This window comes from Neolamprologus multifasciatus, chromosome 17 (genome assembly GCF_963576455.1).
Source record: "Neolamprologus multifasciatus chromosome 17, fNeoMul1.2, whole genome shotgun sequence".
NCBI lineage: Eukaryota > Metazoa > Chordata > Actinopteri > Cichliformes > Cichlidae > Neolamprologus > Neolamprologus multifasciatus.
The window spans coordinates 11,857,289-11,878,077 of NC_140455.1; the positions used below are offsets into that span (position 1 = coordinate 11,857,289).

General features: G+C 41.1%; 1 long non-coding RNA gene and 1 pseudogene across 2 annotated transcripts; both read right to left on the reverse strand.

The window, feature by feature from the left end:
* Window positions 1-175: 175 nt before the first annotated feature.
* Window positions 176-19,692, reverse strand: LOC146499001 (uncharacterized; annotated as a pseudogene). Its single transcript, XR_014870270.1, has 14 exons — window positions 19,573-19,692; window positions 18,359-18,542; window positions 17,883-18,020; window positions 17,682-17,799; window positions 17,438-17,580; window positions 17,148-17,306; window positions 15,900-16,306; window positions 13,540-13,601; window positions 2,310-2,434; window positions 1,553-1,690; window positions 1,352-1,469; window positions 1,111-1,250; window positions 817-975; window positions 176-635 (listed from the first exon to the last, which is right to left on the reverse strand). The product of XR_014870270.1 is annotated as an uncharacterized LOC146499001 (transcript).
* On the reverse strand, window positions 2,659-12,576 carry LOC146499002 (uncharacterized). Its single transcript, XR_014870224.1, has 3 exons — window positions 12,025-12,576; window positions 10,871-11,279; window positions 2,659-4,977 (listed from the first exon to the last, which is right to left on the reverse strand). It is a non-coding gene; the product is annotated as an uncharacterized LOC146499002 (long non-coding RNA).
* Window positions 19,693-20,789: the final 1,097 nt, after the last annotated feature.

Genomic DNA, 20,789 nt, shown 5'->3' on the forward strand with positions numbered 1-20,789 from the left:
TGGAACTTGTGATTTTATACAAGTACCATTTATTTTGTAAAAGCACATTTTGTTTTTAATAAAAGAGACACGTGTGTGTCTGATTAAGTAATAAAATGTTCCAGAGAAAAATACAGTTTTATAAATAGCAAAACATCACAACACAAAACTCCATTTACTTTATTTCATAGATGTATTTATTTGAATTGCACCATCATCTTCCTCTGCTGCTTCTGTCTACTGAGGAGATGAGAATCTGCCAAAGAACAGGATGGACTTGGTCTCGTTGTGTCTGATGAAGAAGAGGAAGGGGTGATCTGCTGTGAAGTGTCTGGCCCGTCTATAACATAATGGCTTGGACACAACACCTGTGGCTGCAGCGGCCTCTGTGCCCTCCTCATTAACCTCCACAAAGGCCTTGTGGGCCACCGTAGAACCGTAGATAGGAAGAGCCTCTCTTCACCGTTCATGCCAGACAGGTCAGCCCTTCCTGCACAGAACACGTTCTTCATACCCAGTTTAGTCAGAGGTTCATTCAGCTCGTAGTCTTCCTCCAGCTTGAACTTTGGCAAGTGAACAAGAACTTCTGAATCAACTTCCATGCTTTTCCCGTCGGTCCATTCATTCAGCCTCTCCTGTGTTAGCTCCTTCTCCAGCTGGAACACAGTTAATACATTTTGTCATATTTCTTTTGCTCATATTTAAATTCATTTTATACACAAAATCAGGAGCTGACTGTTAAATTCTTAAGTGATCAAATTTAATAAAGTAAACTAAAGTGAAGCAGAAGAGTTTTTGTGTCTTTTCTTTACAGGAACTTGTTTCTAGGCTGTGTACCTTCAGCAGAGGGTCTGAGGACTCCTTAGGCAGCAGAATGAACATGCTGAGCTCCTCACCCACATAGGGCAGCTCCAGGATCTGCAAATCATGGTCAGCAATGTAGTTGTAGGGAAGCTGCTTCTTCTGGTACATCATCTGGACTGGTACGGTCTCATTCTGACACACAGGAAATCCAGGCGATCAGATCATGTTATCATAAAGCTTCTGATGGTGTTTACCTTAAACATTTTACACAGTTTCCTGTATTCAGACTTTGAGTCCAGAATTTGTATCCTTCAGTTAAATTTCTACCTGTTTGACTTTAAAGGGCATCTCTTTGGTGTTTGCCTCTTTAAATGGGTTCTTCCAGTTGCCCTTGAAGTAGACAGCATTGACCAGAGCCAGTCTTGTATCTTTGTTGACTGTTCCTGGCTTCAGGTCTTTTATCTTATCTGACAGGAAATACAGAAACAGAACAATATTTCATTATAATCCACAGAGGATGCTAAAATGATTCCCTGCTGTTCAGGCTGTGGAAGATGCACATTCTCACTTTCTGTCTGCTGCTCAACCCAGCTGTTGATCTCTGCTCTGCACGCTTCTGGAGCTCCGATGAAGTCCACAGTCTTCAGGTCTGCCTGGTAGTACTTCTGTGTGGCTTCAAGGAAGTCCTGCAGAGAGCAGACATCTGTTTATTAATCCAGTCTTTGTAATGAAGAACTTTATGAAGAGAATCATTGATGTGGACACTCACTGGGAGGAAGTGGGCAGTGTTTTCTCCATAAAGACGGTTGGCTAGTTTCAGGATGTAGGATGCAGACGGTGAGTTGATGTCAGCGTTCAGTTTCTGGAAGTCTGCATGGACGCCTTCACCTGAGCTGAATGAGAGGGCCTGTGTGGCATTGAAGACAAAGACTGAAAGGATGTGACACTGAGCGACTCTAATGTAACAATTTATGGTCCAAAGGCAGAAAGTTGACAACTTTATTCTTTCAGCAACATATTTAATAATAACATTTAACATACTGTCTGTCTCATTGAGCATCATGCTCTCAGTAACTATACTGCTTGTGGGTTTTATGGACTTTGATGCCATTTATATAACACATTCCATCCTCATATGGTAGACACAAATTTCTGACGTCCCACTGGAAACATCTTGGGCTTCAGTGTTTTGGATACAAAGAAAATTAAGCTTTTCAAAGATGTTAAATAAAACCCCAAAATTTATTAATTTATAAATCTACTAAGGACAAGAATTATTAGTTTATTAGTTAGTTTACTATTCAGCCAGTACTCTTGTAGCAAAAAAGTTCAGATTTTATATATATTTATTTATTTATTTTTAAAGACAAAATCAAAACAACAAAACAAAATTATTTCTTCTGTATAGAAAAACACAGACAGCCACATCTGACTGCTTTTAAATTGTAACGAGTGCTTGAAGTTGCACAATCATGCTCGCCGATCAACTGACAGCTGGTGCAGGTAACAAGTGACAGTGAGCTGACCTGAGCCATCTGAGCTGCAGTGTCTCCTTTAGCTCCCATATTAAAGCATCGAGAAAAAGTGATTTTTTTTTTAGGATCGCGCACACAAACAGACGCCACTGCCGGAGCTGCCCCACCCACTGAAGCTAAGACTCCGCACACAGTGTTGCCCGTTTGTCAGCAGCGACTCTGCTCACTTATACGAGACTCCAAGCTACTTTATTCACAAGAACTGTTCAGAAGTGATCGCCACATCGGGTAGCTTCGCTTGTTCGACTTGATAGATTTTTTAAAAAGTATTATTAGTATTATTTTTTTAATTTTAGCTTTTAATTATTATTATTATTATTATTATTATTATTTTGTAAATTTCATTTCTGACGCAAATCCAAGGGGATATGACTTACCTCGAGCCGGGAATCTTTCGCTATGATAGGCGGATGCGTACACTGCAACCTAAACGAGACTGATACTGCCAATTGATCTGTGAGTCTATGATCGATCTATGAGTGCACTTAAAACAGAGACTTTCCGGAAGTAACACCACCACTGCGGGAAGAATAAAGAAAATCAAAGCTTTGCATTTATTTTAACAACCGGAGCTGTTTTCACATTGGCTGTCATTAAATAATAATAATAAAACCTTAGCAAAAATTAATTTGTACATTAGGATAAAACAGTGTGATCATCAAACATTTTAGTGCAAAAAATAACAAACCCATTGGACTCACAATACCTCCATGCTTATTTACCGTCTGTCTCTTTCAGACAGTTATTTACTAGTGATGGGATTTCCGGCTCTTTTTAGAGATCCGGCTCTTTCGGCTCGGCTCACTAAAAAGAGCCGGCTCCGAACCGGCTCTTCAGGTTGTTTTGTTGCTTTAATTATTTAATCATTAACAATAATATAAAATTATGCAGAAAAGGAATTACTAATGTAAAAAAAAGTGGTTTTATTTATATATGTTTATATATGGCCCCTAGAGACAAAGCACGTACAAACTCTAAAGCATATACAAACTCCAAAAAGCATGTACAAACTCCAAAACACATTTCTAGCGTTTACTGAACTTCCAAAACAGAGCTACCCAGATCACTTAAATTACACAATTGAAAACATGTGTGTATTTATAGACAAGCACTCATATTTATTCAAATAATTTTTAAAAAAAAGTTCATTTACCTGTTACTACCACACACCAAATCCGGTTGTTGATACTTCCTGGCTTGTGTAGCCACTAGGTAACAAAAGCTCAACACTGCGCCCTAGAAACCTGGAGCACTTCTGTTGTCTTTTGTATGTATTTTGGAGTTTGTACGTGCTTCTGAGTTTTTATGTGTTTTGGAGTTTTTACGCATTTTGGAGTTTGTACGTGCTTTGTCTCTTAAGGTCCACCATAAATATACTTTATTTATTCACGCCACATAAAATGTAATAAATAAGTCATATAATACAAAAAACAACTATTTACATTTTAAACTTTTAACTATTTAAATTTTCAGCTTTTTCCTTTTAACCAAATTTAACATGAAACAACACAACACACTGCAAACCACAACACAATTAAATATAAATTAAAATATTAAAACAAAAAGAAGATGCACATTCTCTGTCATATGGGCCTGCATGATTTCTGAACCCTTTATCATCTGCAACTGAAAATAGCGGATGATTACTATACCTTTCTAATGTGACGTTGTTGTCCCTCGCTCTCTTTCTCTCTGGCTCTGTTCCTGTGCTACTGCGAGTGTAACTAACGCCCCTCCCCCCTCTGCCCAGCGCAAAGTACAGGCCGCGCATGCGGAGTTCAGCGGAAAAAAGTGCGAGAGAGAGGGTGAGAGAAAGAAAAAAAAAACAAAAAAACCTCACGGCTCCCAATAAGGAGCCGGCTTGCGTCATTCACTTCAAAGAGCCGGCTCTAAGAGCCATTTCGTTCGCGAACGACCCATCACTATTATTTACACAAACGAGCCTGTTTACATTTTCAAAGCTCAAGACAGCTCTCTTTTTTGTTACTATGTGACCTGCAAGTGAGAAAAGTCTCTCACATTAGACAGAAATGGCAGGACTAATCAGATACTTGCGGGTAGGGATGGGTATCGTTTAGGTTTTATCTGATACCGGTGCCAAACCGGTACTTTTGAAACGGTGCCGGTGCTTAAACGGTGCTCGAACCGGTGCTTAAAGAATGGAGAACACAAAATTGGTCCAAAAACCTCTCATGTTCAGCTGTTTTTTTGTAAAAAGATAACAATGTTAGCCTTTTCTGCAGCTATGGGGCATATATGGTATCACTCTGGGCTGGAAGCAGTGCTTAAACAATGGAAAAAACACAAACTTTGTCCAAAAACCTCTCATGTTTAGCTGTTTTCCACTTTTTCTTTGGTCATTTTAGCCTTTTTGGCCAGGGTGAAGGGAGTATCTGCCATCAAACAAGAAGACAGCCGCATGTAGCTATGATGGTGTTTGCTAGTTCACCTTACATGCAGTAATGTAATAACGTGGTTAGCCTAGTCAACGTAAATTACACACGAACAACATTAAGCTACTCACGCAGAGAAGAACGGCTGCTGCTGCCATCATCATCCTCATCATTTCTGCTACACTGGCAGGGCTAGGGGCCAGGACTCTACTCTTCAGCTTTTTGGGGGATGTTGCTAACTCTGGGTCTGATAACAGGCACCACACCTGCAGTAGATGCGCTCGGTGTGAGGTCTCGCAGCAAGCTATCAAATACGGCGCATTTTTCGGCTTTTAAAAAAAAACGCTAAGCGTCGCCAGGTGTTTCATCGGATTTCAGGTGTTACCTCCTTTCCACAGTATCAGCTTAAAGCACTTGTTGCAGGCTGCTGAGTTTGCATCTTTTGCTGTGAAGTACAGCCAGACTTTTGACCGCTCCGCCTTGGGCGTTTTTAATCTGTAGCTCTGCTCTAAAAGAACATACGTACCTGGACCCGCCTACTATCCCCGGAAACGTAAAATGATTGGCTAGAATTCAAAGTGTATTACATCTCAGGCAAAAAAAGCACCGAAATAAAGCACCGAAATGTGCGCTGCTTTTCGGTCTGGTTACTACCGTTTATGTCAGAACCGGTGCCATCATGGCACCGGACACCGGTACCCATCCCTATTGGCTAGAATTAAGATTATTTTTATTTTTCCAGTTCATGAGGACCGTTTTCTTGGCGATGCATAGGGCAATAAAAACCATGTGGACTGTATTAATTTCTGTAGTGACATCATCCAAATTTCCCAACAAACATACTAAAGGGGAGGTTGGAATTTTACATTTCAGACACTTTGATAAGTCCTCACATATCTCGTGCCAAAACTTCTGCACTGGTGGACAGAACCAAAGAGCGTGGATGTAACTGTCTGGTGTATTGCCTTGACAGTGTGAGCAGTTGTTGGCGGATGTAAAGCCCATCTTAAACATTCGATGACCTGTATAGTGCACTCTATGCAGTATTTTGTATTGTATTAATTGCAGATTGGGATTTTTAATCAATTTAAAAGGTTTTTAAGCAAATCTGAGACGTTTTGGTCTAAGCTGACTGATAAATCTGCTTCCCACTTTGCAATAGGAAGGGATATTGATTCATCTATTTTAGAAAGTGTTCTGTATATTTTAGATAATAGTTTGGGGGATTTAAGAGTAAGAAATTGAACCACACTTGGTGGTGTTTGTAATTCAACTTGACTGAGGTTAAATTTCTTTTTTACTATGGATTTAATTTGTTGATATTCTAAAAATCTTTTCTTGTTGATCCCATATTGTGTAACTAGTCTGTCAAATGGAATAAATTCTGTTCCCTCTAATATATGTTCTAAGTATTTAATTCCTTTACAACTCATTCTGGGAAATTAATCATATTATTGTTTTGTAATATGTCAGGGTTATTCCAGATAGGTGTACGTTTGCATGGGATTAATGAAGACTCCGTTATTTTTAGAAACTCCCACCATGCTGTCAGAGAAAAGCTGATGTTGATGCTTTTAAAGCATTCATGTCTTTTGATGTTTGAGCTAATAAATGGTAGGTCTGAAATCTCTAGATCATTGCATAGTGCCTGTTCAACATCTAGCCAGGGCTCATCTAAGAGGGTACATTTTAACCATTCTGAGATGAACTGAAGCCTGTTGGCTAAGAAGTATTGGTGAAAATTAGGCAGATCTAGTCCTCCTCTATCCTTGGTTCTTTGTAGCGTTTTTAAGCTGATGCGCGGGGGTTTATCTTTCCAAAGGAATTTAGAAATATGTGAATCCAGAGATCTGAACCAATCTTGTGATGGTTTTTTAGGGATCATTAAAAATAAGTAATTTATTTTTGGCAAGATCCTCATTTTTATAGTGGCGACCCTTCCCATGAGTGATATGGGTAGAGATTTCCATCTAGTCAGATCGCCTTCTACTTTCTTTAGAAGTGGGATGTGGTTTAATTTAATTAAGTCTGAAAGCTTAGGAGAAACATTAATACCTAAATATTTAATATTTCCAGATTGTAGTGGGGCAGAAGATGAATTATGGAAGGAGCAGTTAATGGGAAGAACTGTAGATTTTGGCCAGTTAATTGAATAATCTGAAACTCTTGAAAACCAGTTTATTAGAGTAATTACCTCAGAGAGGTTGATTTGTGAGTTTTGCAGAAAAAGCAACACATCATCCGCATAGAGACTGATTTTGTGTTCTACGTTATTACATTTTATGCCCTTAATTGTTGTAGCCTGTCTAAGTGCTGCTGCTAGAGGTTCGATAAAAATTGCAAAAAGTGAAGGGGAGAGTGGGCATCCCTGTCTGGTGCCCCTCAGGAGACAAAAGCTGGAGGATGTCTGGTCATTTGTTCTGATACGAGCTGTTGGGGAATTGTATAATATTCTTATCCAATTTATGAAAGAGTTTCCAAAACCAAATTTGTGTAAAGTTGCAAATAAAAATTTCCAGTTAACTCTGTCAAATGCTTTTTCTGCATCTAGAGATAATATTATGGTTTCAATGTTTTTATTGTATGAGTAGTCTATTAAATTAAGTAATCTACGAGTGTTTGTTGAGGAGTGCCGACCTTTTATGAAACCAGTTTGGTCAGGATGAATTAAGAGGGGGGTTATTTTCTCTAATCTCTTTGAGAGAGCTTTGCAGATTATTTTAAGGTCTACATTTATAAGGGATATTGGACGATAACTTGAGGGAAATAAAGGGTCTTTTCCTGGTTTTAGCAGGAGACTAATGTTAGCAGAATTCATATTTGGTGGTAGTCTGCCATTTTTCTTGATTTCCTGCAACATTCCATGGAATACTGGTGCCAAAATTGTCCAGAATTCTTTGTAGAATTCTGCAGGAAAGCCGTCTGGACCTGGAGCCTTATTATTGGGCATACTTATCAGGGCTTCCTGGAGTTCACCTGGCGTCAGTGGCGAATCCAGTGCCATTGCTTGACTGTCTAGTAATTTTGGAAGAGTTACGTTGTCAAGAAACAAATCAATTTCATTTTTAGACGGGTTTATTTGTGGTGAATATAAAGTTTCATAGAAATCCCTAAAAATCTTGTTTATTCTTCCAGGGTCATATATTGTGTTCTCCGATAAATCTTTAGTAGCACATATAGTTGTTTTTTCTTTATTTATTTTTAACTGGTTTGCTAGAAATCGACCAGATTTGTTACTGTGTTCAAAATTCTGCAAGCGAAGTCTTTGTACAAGGAATTGTGTTTTTCTATTAATAATTTCATTTAATTCTAGTTTTGTTTTGCATATTTTGTTCATTATTTCTTGATCTTGGTGGAACGCGTAGGCTTCTTCTAAGGATTTGATAGTTTTTTCTAATTCCTGAATATTGTTGTTTTCTTCTTTCTTTTTGTGTGATGAGAAAGAAATTATTTTACCTCTCATCACAGCTTTTCCTGCTTCCCATAGAACAGAAGCAGATGTTCCGGGAGTGTCATTAAAGTCTAAATATGAAGTCCATTCCTTTTTAAAATATTTAATAAAGTCTTCATCTTTAAGTAGTGATGTGTTAAATCTCCAGTTTTTACTTGGCGTAGTATTATTCTTGTGTATTAGTGTTAAAGATACAGGAGCATGATCGCTGACAGCTATAGGGTGAATCTCAGTGTCTGAAATGTCACTCAGCAGTGAGCTGCTGACCAAAAAATAATCCAGACGAGAGTAGGAGTGATGAACATGTGAGAAGAAAGTATATTCCTTACTGTTGGGGTGAAGGGAGCGCCATGCATCGCAAAGGCCATAGTCGCTCATATACTGTTTGATTATATTTGTGGATTGCCAATTGCGCTGAGTTCCTGTTGTGTTGAGCCTATCCATTTCTTCATTTAGTCCAAGGTTGAGGTCGCCTCCAAGAATGAGTGTGCAATCAGGGTGTTCAGAGAGTGCACTAAAAAATCCGTGGAAGAATGAGGGTTCATCAACATTTGGACCATATATACTTACAATACATAGTTTAATAATTAGAAATCTACCCTCTGGATCTATAACTGTATCGAGTACTGTAAAATTAACATTTTTATGTATTAAAATTGCTACTCCTCTTTGTCTAGAATTATAACAAGCTGCAAACACATTAGGAAACTCAGGTGTTTTTAGTTCGTTTAAACCTGTAACAGGTCTGTGAGTTTCTTGTAATAAAACAACATCTGCCTGTAGTTTTTTAAGCTGGTTAAATATCTTTAACCTCTTTCCTCTGGTGCCAACCCCATTTACATTCCATGTGACAAACCTCAGCATGCCCATAATTGTGTGTGTATGTCTAATGATGTAAGCTGGGTGTTTCGTTTAGACGGGTGGAGAAAATGTGGAAACATCACTTGTTTGTAAATAGAAAGAGAAAAAAGTGTGGTGATAGGCTCCATAAGTCTGACTATGTGTGTGACTATTCACTAATATGAACAAGCGTGGCTTGCGTATGTGTCCTGTAAGTCTGTGCTTGCTGTGAGGCTGTTGTAAATGTGCTGCCGTTGAGCGCATGTGTTTGCGTGATCGTGGTGTGAAAATATGGAGAAATAGAAGGTGTTGTTTGTAGGTGAGTGGGGAAGTAGGTGATCACAGCAGTGAAAGACAAGAGAAAGAAAGAAACCACATAAACTGTGAGCGACAACAAAAAAAAGAAAAGAAACGGAAACATTCCAATTAAAGTAATGACGGAGGGTGACTGTGTTATATCTGCTATGACATCATACTGATATTACTAGGTTAAACCCATGTTAAAGGCGAAAGTGTGAATGAATAAGAAAAGAGTGTAGCGGGTTCTTATCTGGAGTGCAGTCAATATAACCACGGTGTGGTGCCGGGGTCGCGGTAGAGCTGTCCGTCCACGTAGAGCCAGTCCACGGCGATGACAGCGCGGGAGCCTTTCCGCATGAAGCTACGTCGGACTGGGAACAGGACCTTGCGTCGTTCCAGGATCTCTTTGGGGAACTGGTCGTTCACGCTGAAGTCCGTTCCTTTCAGTTCCCTGCCGCGACTCTTCACCTGTTCCTTCTGTTTGAATTGACCAAATTTGGCCACAATAGGACGTGGTCTCCCGGTCCGCGACCTCACGCCCCCCAAGCAATGCACTCTATCGAAGGCGATGTTCTTTACGGTGTCCTCCGGCAGCTTCAGGTGGATTTTAATGAAGCTTTTCACCGTTGCCTCCGCGTCCTCTCCGGTAGATTCTGGAATACCAGAAAAAACAAGATTGTCTCTCATGCTACGGGCTTGTAGATCGATAACGGACTCTTTTATTTTTTTATTTTCAGTGTTTAGCTGGGTCACGTTATCGGCGAGAGATTTGACCGACTCCCGTAGCGTGGCATTTTCAGCGGCAAGCGTTTCCACCTGCTGCTGGCTGAATTCCAGGGATTCTCTCAGAGATTTAAATTCCCGGTGTAAAATCTCCACCAGGGACAGCCTCGCATCGAAACTGGACAATCGCTTGTCGATTGACTCCAGGATATCTGCGATGTCTTTGCCGGCAGGCGATGTTGTGCCGGGGGAGTCTGCCGGGCGACATCTCTTCGATGACGGCGTCTTGGTTTTGGCCGGGGAAGATGCACTCTGGGCCTTCTTCATTACTAAATCTTGGAAGCAGCGGTCGATGTATTCTTGGAGAGCGTCTAAACTCTCCCCGTTGTCCTCCAGGGTGTTAGAGATGATAAGACAGATGTTGTTAGTTATATGACAGTTGGTTAGTTTATTTGGCAGTACTGAAGCTTAAGGAAACTTTGTTAAACTCTACGCTACCATTCGCTTTTTTTTTCCCCGCCAAATCTCCGGCGTCTGACGTCACCTACAACATGGGTCGCTTACCTTACCCGTCACTTCCGTCACTTACCTCCCGTCCGTCACTCCATGACCATGCTTGATGCGCAATGTTGGACAGCAGCAAGGCATTCTTGCTGCTAGTGATAGTCTTATTGCACCAATAAGACTATCTTGTGGTCACTAACGACCACAAGATAGTCTTATTGGTGCAACCTGCCAGCAATGCAACTATCACCTGAGGGCTTGCTCTCCCTCGGCGGTCCCAGATGCTCGTTGCTTTAAAAGAAACAAATCCACCCCAAATAAATACGAGCCCAACAGAACACTTATCGCATGCACTAAGTGTTTTAGTTCAGGCAATAATCGGTGGCACTAAAATCACTCTTAAAACTTATTCACTGCAAATCCACACAGAGCACCTCTAAAAGACCTAATTCCCCTTAGGTAAGAGCCCAGCTCAGGGATTGCCTGACTAATATTGCACCAGCCCAGTAGAAATAAAAACAAACCTGGCATAAAAAACAGTTTTAAAAGGTGACCCTACTAAAACCAAAAACGCAACAAAGGAGAAGGAGGAAAGAACAGTGACAAATTCACATGTGCAGCCTGTCCTGCAGGAGGCAATACAATATAAATTGTAGTGCATAAATACACTTTTTTAAAATGTCAAAGTTAACATACCTCCAGCAGACAACTGTGTTTGCTGCACACCTGGCTTGTCTTCTAAAATCACTACTAGAAACATAAAATACAATAAACATCAAATACATTTCAACGAATTTAAAAAAAAAAAAGCACTAAAAGAAAAACAGCCTCTACCTCGAACCTCTGCTGTAGAGGTTTAAAACAACCGTTTGTGTAGAAGACAAGTAAAACTTCTCAGGCTTTTCACCTACTCACACAACCATTGTTCACAGCTGCTCATCAGTGCAAATGACAGAAGAGCACCTGCTGCTACTTCCTCTTTTATACCCTCTCTTGGGTCCCCTGGGTCCTAAAGCCTTCCCCATTACATTAACATTACTCCTTTATACAATGTATTTTATTGTAGTTTAGGTGACAACAGTTAGTCCACACACTGATCTTTCTAAGCCACACAGGATATTACAGGCTAAAAAAAATACAAAAAACTGGAGCTCCCCTCTTAAAATCCAGAAAAAGGGTTAAAAGAATTAAGTTTCCCTAAAGTCAGGGCTCAATTTCTTCCTCTCCCCCAGAGGATAATCTTCAAACCAGGAGGGCTAGGTTTACTTACTCCCACTTTAAAATATCAATAAAAAAAAACTTTAATACATGAATTGGGAGGGCTAATTTGCTTATTCCGCTGAGTTAAACTTAAAAAGTTTAAACAAAAAGTGGGAGACTTAAGTTACTTACTCCCTTGTTCAGTTATCCAATGAAGCCCTCAATGGGGAGAACAAAAGTGTGTTTCACTCCCACTAAAAACTAGGGCTAAAAAAACTGTTTGAATCCTAATTACCTTGTTCTGGGGGAGTTAAAATCCTTGCTCACGCTGGTCTGAGAGGCATCCCTAACGTTTCGCGACTGCTACCGCTTCATCAGAGGAATCAGCGCAAGTGAGGGCAGGAGAGACAAGACAGTAGTTAAGTGATACTCTGAGGTACGCCCACCTGTGTGGGCCCTCCTCAGGATAGGTCACCACGGGTCACATGACAGTGTTCCTCCCGTGGTGCATTCACAATCACCTTCTTAATCATGTACATTCTATTTCCCCACAGGCTACAAAACACATTTCACAACACATAAGAAAAGGACAGATGTAAATTCTCAAAAATAAAAAACACTTAAAAACAACCAATCCTCTAATAAAAACTTTTATTAAAATCATCCTAAAAAAAAGGAAAAGAAGAAGGGGGGGGGAACTCCACCCTCAGGACCTGCCTGGCAGTCAGCGAAGAGCTAACATGATTATCCCTTACATTTCAACATAACCCATCAGGTAGAATGCCCACACCCTCAGGAATCAGCCATTCAGGATACTTACTATTTCCTGCAGGGGCTATTAAAAAGGTTTGAGGCCGACTTTATATCAAGGGTCCTTATTAAGGGTAAGATTAAAGGCTTTATTATCCAATTTCGGTTATCATGCCTTTTATCTCCACAAATTAGCTTTAGAATAAAGAGGCCTTAATTTTAAGTTGCATATCATATGCCTTTTATGGTTAAGGTTAGGGCTCCCACCCTCACGGGTTATGTTTAGGGCTACTAAATCCTGGGTCAGGATTAATATCTCGGCCTTCTCAAGGTTAAGGTCAGGGCCTTATGCCCAGGTCAGGTTTTCAGGACCTGATTGCCCTGCTTCAATGGGTTTAACATAGTAAATCATGTCCATTCAATAATGTCACCATATAAGATACACAGTATCTATAATATATGTGGCAAGGTCAAAGGTCAACGAAACACATTCTCTATTAAAGTTCATTTCACACTTTATTTCAGATCAAAATCAGGAGGGGTCCAGGATAACAGACCCCTGGCACAGGCTGGTTAGGTATTAGGAAATTATGGCTCAGTTATCTCCATTTGGAGCTCAGGTGCACGGTCCTAGCGGCCGACTGGACCATTATTCTCCTTATGATCTCCTAGTGTGCTTCTCCTCTGCTTTCCATTGTATGTTAAGGCCTGGTAAACATCCCACATGATAGCATATAGAGAGGATGCAGATGTATAATCCCTGTTTTGATGCACTTATCAAGGGAAATGGCCACAAGTGCTCAGGTCAAAATAAAAGAATAAAAAATTAAAACTCAACTAATTGCCAACAGGCGATCAGATCTTCCCACACCTCCATAGGGGAAATCTCACCCCATTTTTTTTTTTTTTTTGATAACACTTTATTTGGTTTGTGTATTTAGTAAATGTGAGAGTAATGCAGCTGTTAGCAAACACAGCAAACACAATCAATTAGTTTTAAACTCTTTTATTTACACATCCATGTTAGTGAGTACTTGGAGGTCAAGGAAGATCTGCTGACCTGTCGGTGTCTCGTCAATCTCCCACTCCCTTATTCGGTCTGCCAGTTCAGGGGTACTGCCCCTGATCTCCACACAGCATCGTAGAGGCGTGTCAACCAAGACAGCCCTACAACATCTAGAGCCTTCAGGAACTCGGGGCAACCCTCATCCACCCCAGGAGGCCTGCCACCAAGGAGATGTTTATTAAGATGACCTCACCCCTGGTGATGGACGAGTCATCCTCCTCATCCCCAGACTCTGCTTCCTCTACAGAAGACGTGCCAGTGGGATTAAGGAGGTCCTAGAAGTATTCCTTCTACTGCTCAACAATATCCTTAGCTGAAGTGAGCAGCACTCCACCTATTACCTGCCTACACAAGGCAGGTAATACCTCCCGAGTTGCCTGACGATTTGACAGAATCTGTTCGAGGCAAACTGAAAGTCTTCTTCCATGGCCTTTGCGAACTGCTCCCACACTAGAGTTTTTGCTTCAGCCACTGTCCGAGCTGTGTTCCGCTTGGCCTGAAGGTACCCATCAGCTGCCGTCAAAGTACCACAGGCTGACTAAGCTCAATAGGACTTCTTCTAGAGCCCGATGGTTCCCTTCACCTCCGGTGTCCACCATCTGCTTCAGGGGTTGAAGCAGCTTCAGCAATGGAGATGCTGAACATGGTTCATTCAGACAGAATGACCCCAGTCTCCCTTGGAATGCTGTTAGAGCTCTCCCGGAGGTGGGAGCAGAAGATCTTGCAGATGGGGGTCTCTGCCAGGCATTCCCAGCACACCCTTACTTTACGTTTAGGCACTCCAGGTTTGTCCAGTATCCTCCCCCACCACCTGATTCAACTCAAAGCCTGGTGGTGATCAGTTGACAGCTCAACACCTGAGTTTGCCCAAGTGTCCAGAACATGCGGCCGCAGATCTGATAATACAATTACAAAACTGACTTGCAGCCTGGGGTGTCCTGGTGCCACGTGCACTCATGGACATCCTTCTGTGCAAACCACAGTTTGTTCATAACTAACACCATGTTTGAACATCACTCCAGTTCAGATCTGGCACGCCGTTCCTCCCAATCACGCGTCTCCAGTTATCACTATCCGTGCCCACATGAACGTTGAAGTCTCCCAGTAAGATGACAGAGTCCAAGAAGGCCCAGTAGTCTGACCTATCATTTGGTATATAGCCGCAGACAACAGGGACTTCCCTACAGGTAGGCCCATGTCCCTTTTTTGGACTAAGGCCTGGCCTCGAGGTGCTTGCCCTCGGACACCCCACCTGGACCTGGCTCCAGGGCAGGGCCCCAGTAACCCTATCCCAGGCAGGGTGAAATGTTCCCTGGATCCTCTACTGATAGGGGCTTTTGAAATGCTCTTTGTCTGGACCGTCACCTAGGATCAATTTTCCATGGGCAAAAGCCCCCCACAACATAGCCCCTGGGGTCCTTGGGACACACAAACCCCTCCATCAATATGGTAGCGAATTATTATACATATAACATTCAATTTACAACAACGTTTCAACATTAAACTTGTCAGTGGTAGATTTCATTTTTGAAAACATTGTGTCATTATGTGAACTGTAAGATTTTAGAAGCATATGAGGCAAAGGAGATAAGTTGATGATGGCATTTGAAAATGCATCATTGCCTTTCAGAGCGTGTCTTTAAGGACCGATCAGGTCCCATCACAGGTAACGGATGTCATTTATACCTGCATCCATGCAGGCCCGAGTATCATTTGAGAAACGTTGATACTGAACAGCATAAGCAGTTCAGTTAATAAGATATCAGTAAAGTCTGTGGGGCTCTGTTGTGAAACACAGACCAGGAGAAATGGTGTTAAAACCTGTGGTTAATTTAGAATGCCAATTTCAAAAATAAAAATAATAAATCTTGAGCGACTAAGTGTAAACAACTGCATTGAGGTCACCATATTTTATTCTTTGTAAAACAAAAAACATACGAGATGTGTTAACTTAGAAAAATTGAATTTTAAGCAAAAAGGCCCTTTTAAATATGATGGCAACAGGTCTCAAAGTTGGCACAGAGTCATGTTTGCCACTGTGTAGCATTCCCTCTTCTTTTAACAACAGTCTGTAAACATGTGATGAGAGCAGCTGCGAGATTTGTCTGGTCTTGGAACCTGGCTACTCATAATAGCTGCACAGTATCCATGTTCTACAAAGCTGCTAGAGCTCGTGCTTGTACAAATACCATCTATTATCAAACAAACTAAACAAAACCCCAACACCCCACCCCCATTTTTTAAAATGAAAAATAAAGTTTTATAATTAGCAAAACATCACAACACTCCATTTACTTTATTTCAGAGATTTTTTTTAAATTGCAACATCATCTTCCTCTGCTGCTTCTGTCTACTGAGGAGATGAGAATCTGCCAAAGAACAGGATGGACTTGGTCTCATTATATCTGATGAAGAAGAGGAAGGGGTGATCTGCTGTGAAGTGTGTGTCCGCTATAAAACTCTCCAGCTTGATCACAGCACCTGTGGCTGCAGCGGCCTCTGTGCCCTCCTCATTCACCTCCGCAAAGGCCTTGTGGGCCACCGTAGACAGGAAGAGCCCAGCTTCACCGTTCATGCCAGACAGGTCAGCCCTTCCTGCACAGAACACGTCCTTCATACCCAGTTTAGCCAGAGGATCATTCAGCTCGTAGTCTTCCTCCAGCTTGAACTTTGGCAGGTGAAGGACAACTTCTGAATCAACTTCCATGTTTTTCCTGTCGGTCCATTCATTCAGCCTCTCCTGTGTTAGCTCCTTCTCCAGCTGGAACACAGTTAATACATTTTGTAATATTTCTTTTGCTCAAATTCAATTCATTTTATACAGGGAATCAGAAGCGGTCTGTTAAATGATCAAATTTAAGTAAACTGAAGTGAAGCATTTGTGTAAATGACCTTATTTGGCCAGACATAATTTGGTAATATTGACACATATATTGATATAGGCCAATTTCCTTCAGGGTCAACCTTCAGGATCAATAAAGTTTTATTGAATTGAATTGTTTTGGAACTACTTTGGTTTTATTTTGAAACAGGAAACTAGCGCAAAACACAAGATGAAGGTTTGTTAATAACGTGGGTTTTACAATATGGCCTTACGAAGATAGATCATGTATTTTGTCTGTATTAATTAATACCCGGCTGACAGTGGCACGAGTTTTGTTAATGTTACCTTTAATGTAATAAGTTATGTGCAATCAAGATGTTGTTTAGAGTTTTTGTAAGCTAATAAAGTAAGAGCAAAGCAGTTGAACTGAAGCAATGTCATAAGAGAATTTTAGTTTCCAGTGAAAGGACTTACCACCCTTTGATTATGTAGGATTGAGAGGTGAAAAATATGCATAAGATTCATGATATAAAGTGTAAATTTGAAGTTCATGTTATAGTTAGTGTGCAGGAGAAATGAGTGTTTCCTTAATATTTTAATTTTATGGTATTAATATGTTGGGTTTTTGACAGTGTCTTCACCAAATGTTTCAGTGAACCACACCTCTAATAAAAATTCTGTGAAGCATCAGTATAAGAGACCATCATTCAATCAGGGATGCTACAAGAAGAGGTTTTCGTGGTTTTTCCTTACAGGAACTTGTTTCTAGGCTGTGTACCTTCAGCAGAGGGTCTGAGGACTCCTTAGGCAGCAGAATGAACATGCTGAGCTCCTCACCCACATAGGGCAGCTCCAGGATCTGCAAATCATGGTCAGCAATGTAGTTGTAGGGAAGTTTGTTCTTCTGGTACATCATCTGGACTGGTACGGTCTCATTCTGACACACAGGAAATCCAGGCGACCAGATCATGTTATTATAAAGCTTCTGATGGTGTTTACCGTAAACATTTTAGTTTCCTGTATTCAAACTTTTGATTCAGATTTTGTATCCTTCAGTTAAATTTCTACCTGTCTGATTTCAAAGGGCATCTCTTTGGTTTTTGCCTCATCAAATCTGTTCCTCCAGTTGCCCTTGAAGTAGACAGCATTGACCAGAGCCAGTCTGGTATCTTTGTTGACTGTTCCTGGCTTCAGAAGGTCTTTTATCTTATCTGACCGGAAATACAGAAACACAACAATATTTCATTATAATCCACAGAGGATGCTAAAATGATTCCCTGCTGTTCAGGCTGTGGAAGATACACAGTCTCACTTTCTGTCTGCTGCTCAACCCAGCTGTTGATCTCTGCTCTGCACGCCTCTGGAGCTCCGATGAAGTCCACAGTCTTCAGGTCTGCCTGGTAGTTCTTATGTGTGTCTTCAATGAAGTCCTGCAGAGAGCAGACATCTGTTTATTAATCCAGTCTTTGTAATGAAGAACTTTATGAAGAGAATCATTGATGTGGACACTCACTGGGAGGAAGTGGGCAGTGTTTTCTCCATAAAGACGGTTGGCTAGTTTCAGGATGTAGGATGCAGACGGTGAGTTGATGTCAGCGTTCAGTTTCTGGAAGTCTGCATGGACGCCTTCACCTGAGCTGAATGAGAGGGCCTGTGTGGCATTGAAGACAAAGACCGAAAGGATGTGACACTGAGCGACTCTAATGTAACAATTTATGGTCCAAAGGTAGAAACTGGACAACTATTCTTTATTTATATACACGTTTAATGAAACCCGCAAAGTTGAATTCTGTCCATTCATAAACCTACTGAGAAGAAAGTATAAGACAGCACTGGTGTCACAAGAAGGACAAGGGGACACACACACACACACACACACACACACACACACACACACCTTTTAAAATGCAACGAGGGCTTAAAGTTTCACAGGCATGCTGGCTGATTAACTGATGGGCTGGTGCAGGTAACAAGTGACAGTGAGCTGACCTGAGCAATCTGAGCTGCAGTGTCTCCTTTAGCTCCCATGTAGACCATGGCCAGGGCTGAGCTGATGCTCAGAGGGGAGACAAAGATGTTCCCAGCAGGGTTTGTCTGGCTCAGAGCTCGGAACAGCTCCAAGGCAAAGGCTGTGTTTGAGCTGCTGACAGCGGACATGGCTGATGGTGTTTTCCTGTAACATGCAAACAACCGTTTAAACTGCAACAACATTACATACCGGAAACACAATAGGAGCCTTTATATTAACGCAATGATGGGGAAAAACAAAACAACACACTTCAGGAAGTAACACCAGCACTGCTGGGAGAATATAGATAATCACCCCCAATCATCTGCCAGCTGTGCATTTATTTTAACAACCCGAGCCGTTTTCACAAAGCTGATTTCTGTGACTTAAGCACGCTTTACTCACTGAGTGCGAGAAACTCAAAGCAAGATGAGAAGAGAACGATAAGTGAAACTCGTAGACACATAAAACGAGGATGAGCACAGGAATGAGGAAAGCGTGTAAATAAGGTTGGTGGAATAAAGAAATGCGGTCCTACGGAAGACGATCAGGGCAAAAACAAGAAGAAAAAGAAAACTGGGGACTTTAATCTCAGAATTCTGTAAGAAAAGTTGTCCCCACTTTTTTCCTGTTTCCAGTGGCAGTGGAATCCTCTTCTGGTGATGGCTTATTTTATAGAAAACAGCATGACTAGTTCTCGTGTGTAAACCGGAACTCAGATCGATCGACTCTGACGGGAACGGCTGATGGGAATGAAGCTCCTCTAGTGCAGCTCATTGGTTATTCATTTAGTTCCTACGAAACATGGAGCCTGTTCTAAAAAGCACATTTTACAGTCTGGCTGTAATCTCCGACTGTAAGTTGAACTCACAGAACACAGTGTCTCCGATCTGATTATTAACCACATATTACGGCTCCTCCAAACCAACGGCCGCGGCAGGCTAAACATGGGGATACTGAAGACACGCAACAATAACGCAGGAAATGCACTTCTGAGCTACTGTTCTCTTTATTCAAAACACACATCAGTACATGGGATCCAATATAAAACAAATGCACAGACTTCACAAAGAAAGATGACTGCCACTCTCAAAGTTTTACACCAATTATTATGCCAAATTGCGATATCCACCCGCAGAATCAGACACACTGCACATTCAGTTGCGGTCAACAGAAAGTTTTACCCCATGCTCACCTTACGTCTCTGCTCATCAAACAGCAGGTGCGCTGAACAGGTGAGTGCAACAACATTTATTGCCCAATACACACTCATGAGTCACGCCCCACGACCGTGCACCAATGCAGTGTGTGCATTTTAAACCAACCCTCTTAACCCCAACAAGGAAAAACTCACATATGGCTCGTACAACATATGCACATACGTACATTCCTCTATAAAATACTCCTGTGTTCTGGCCGGAAATGTTTCCTCTTTGCTAACTGGTGTTATTTTTTCTTCGTCTGTTACATCATCCAGGACCTGTATCTCTCTCATGATGCCCTCCTGTACCTCTGTTAGCCGACTAACATCCTACAAGGCTTTCCTGATTCTGGTATCCAGCTTTCTTCTTCTTCATGATGGGCATTCTTGATCTTCAGGGTGAGTTTGTTTTTCGAGCAATGAATATGTTAAATATATAAACAAAAAAACAAACAAACACAAACAAAGAACAACAGTAAAAAAAATTTTTTTTCTTCATTGCTGATTGGAAGCATATTGAAGTGATGGTTATTCTTAAAACGTTCAACTTTAACTGTTAACAGATGAAAGTGTCATATATTAAAAATAACTAAAATCATTCAATAACTGTAAAACAGCCAAAAATTCTCCTTTCCATGAAAGAACAGCGGCACACACAGCTGCATACAGCGTAGGAGTGATGGGGGTTTTAGAGTGTCAGCAGATGGCGATAGAGAGCTTGTGAGAGGGCCCGGCCTCTCTGTGGAACCGTAATCTTTTTGGCCTCACAGTATTCTGTAGAAGTGAAAAGAATTCCGGTTTAAGGACATTGCAGTGCACTGGCTTTTCATTTCAGACCTCTGTATCCATGTCCATATTTTATCATGTCTTAATTCCAGCAAATACTTTATTGCCAGTTTGAGGTAATTAATGTGAGTCCGTATCTTTCAACGGCAAAAACGACCTTACTTTTTTTTTTTTTTTTTTTTTTACATATTTGTGTCTCCCATGAGGAGTAGACTGTTTAGTGGAGTGCCCACTGATATTGATCATAAGATCAAAGTCATAATTTCCATTTTGTTGAGATGCCCTTCTCTCTGTATCAAAATTCCTCTCTTGACATTGCTGCACCTTTACCTCTCTCAGTGCACATGGATCTATTATCATATACAAACTGATTACCAGTTCTCTCTCCTTCATCTGCAGCTGATTCTTCTCATCTCAAAGCTGTA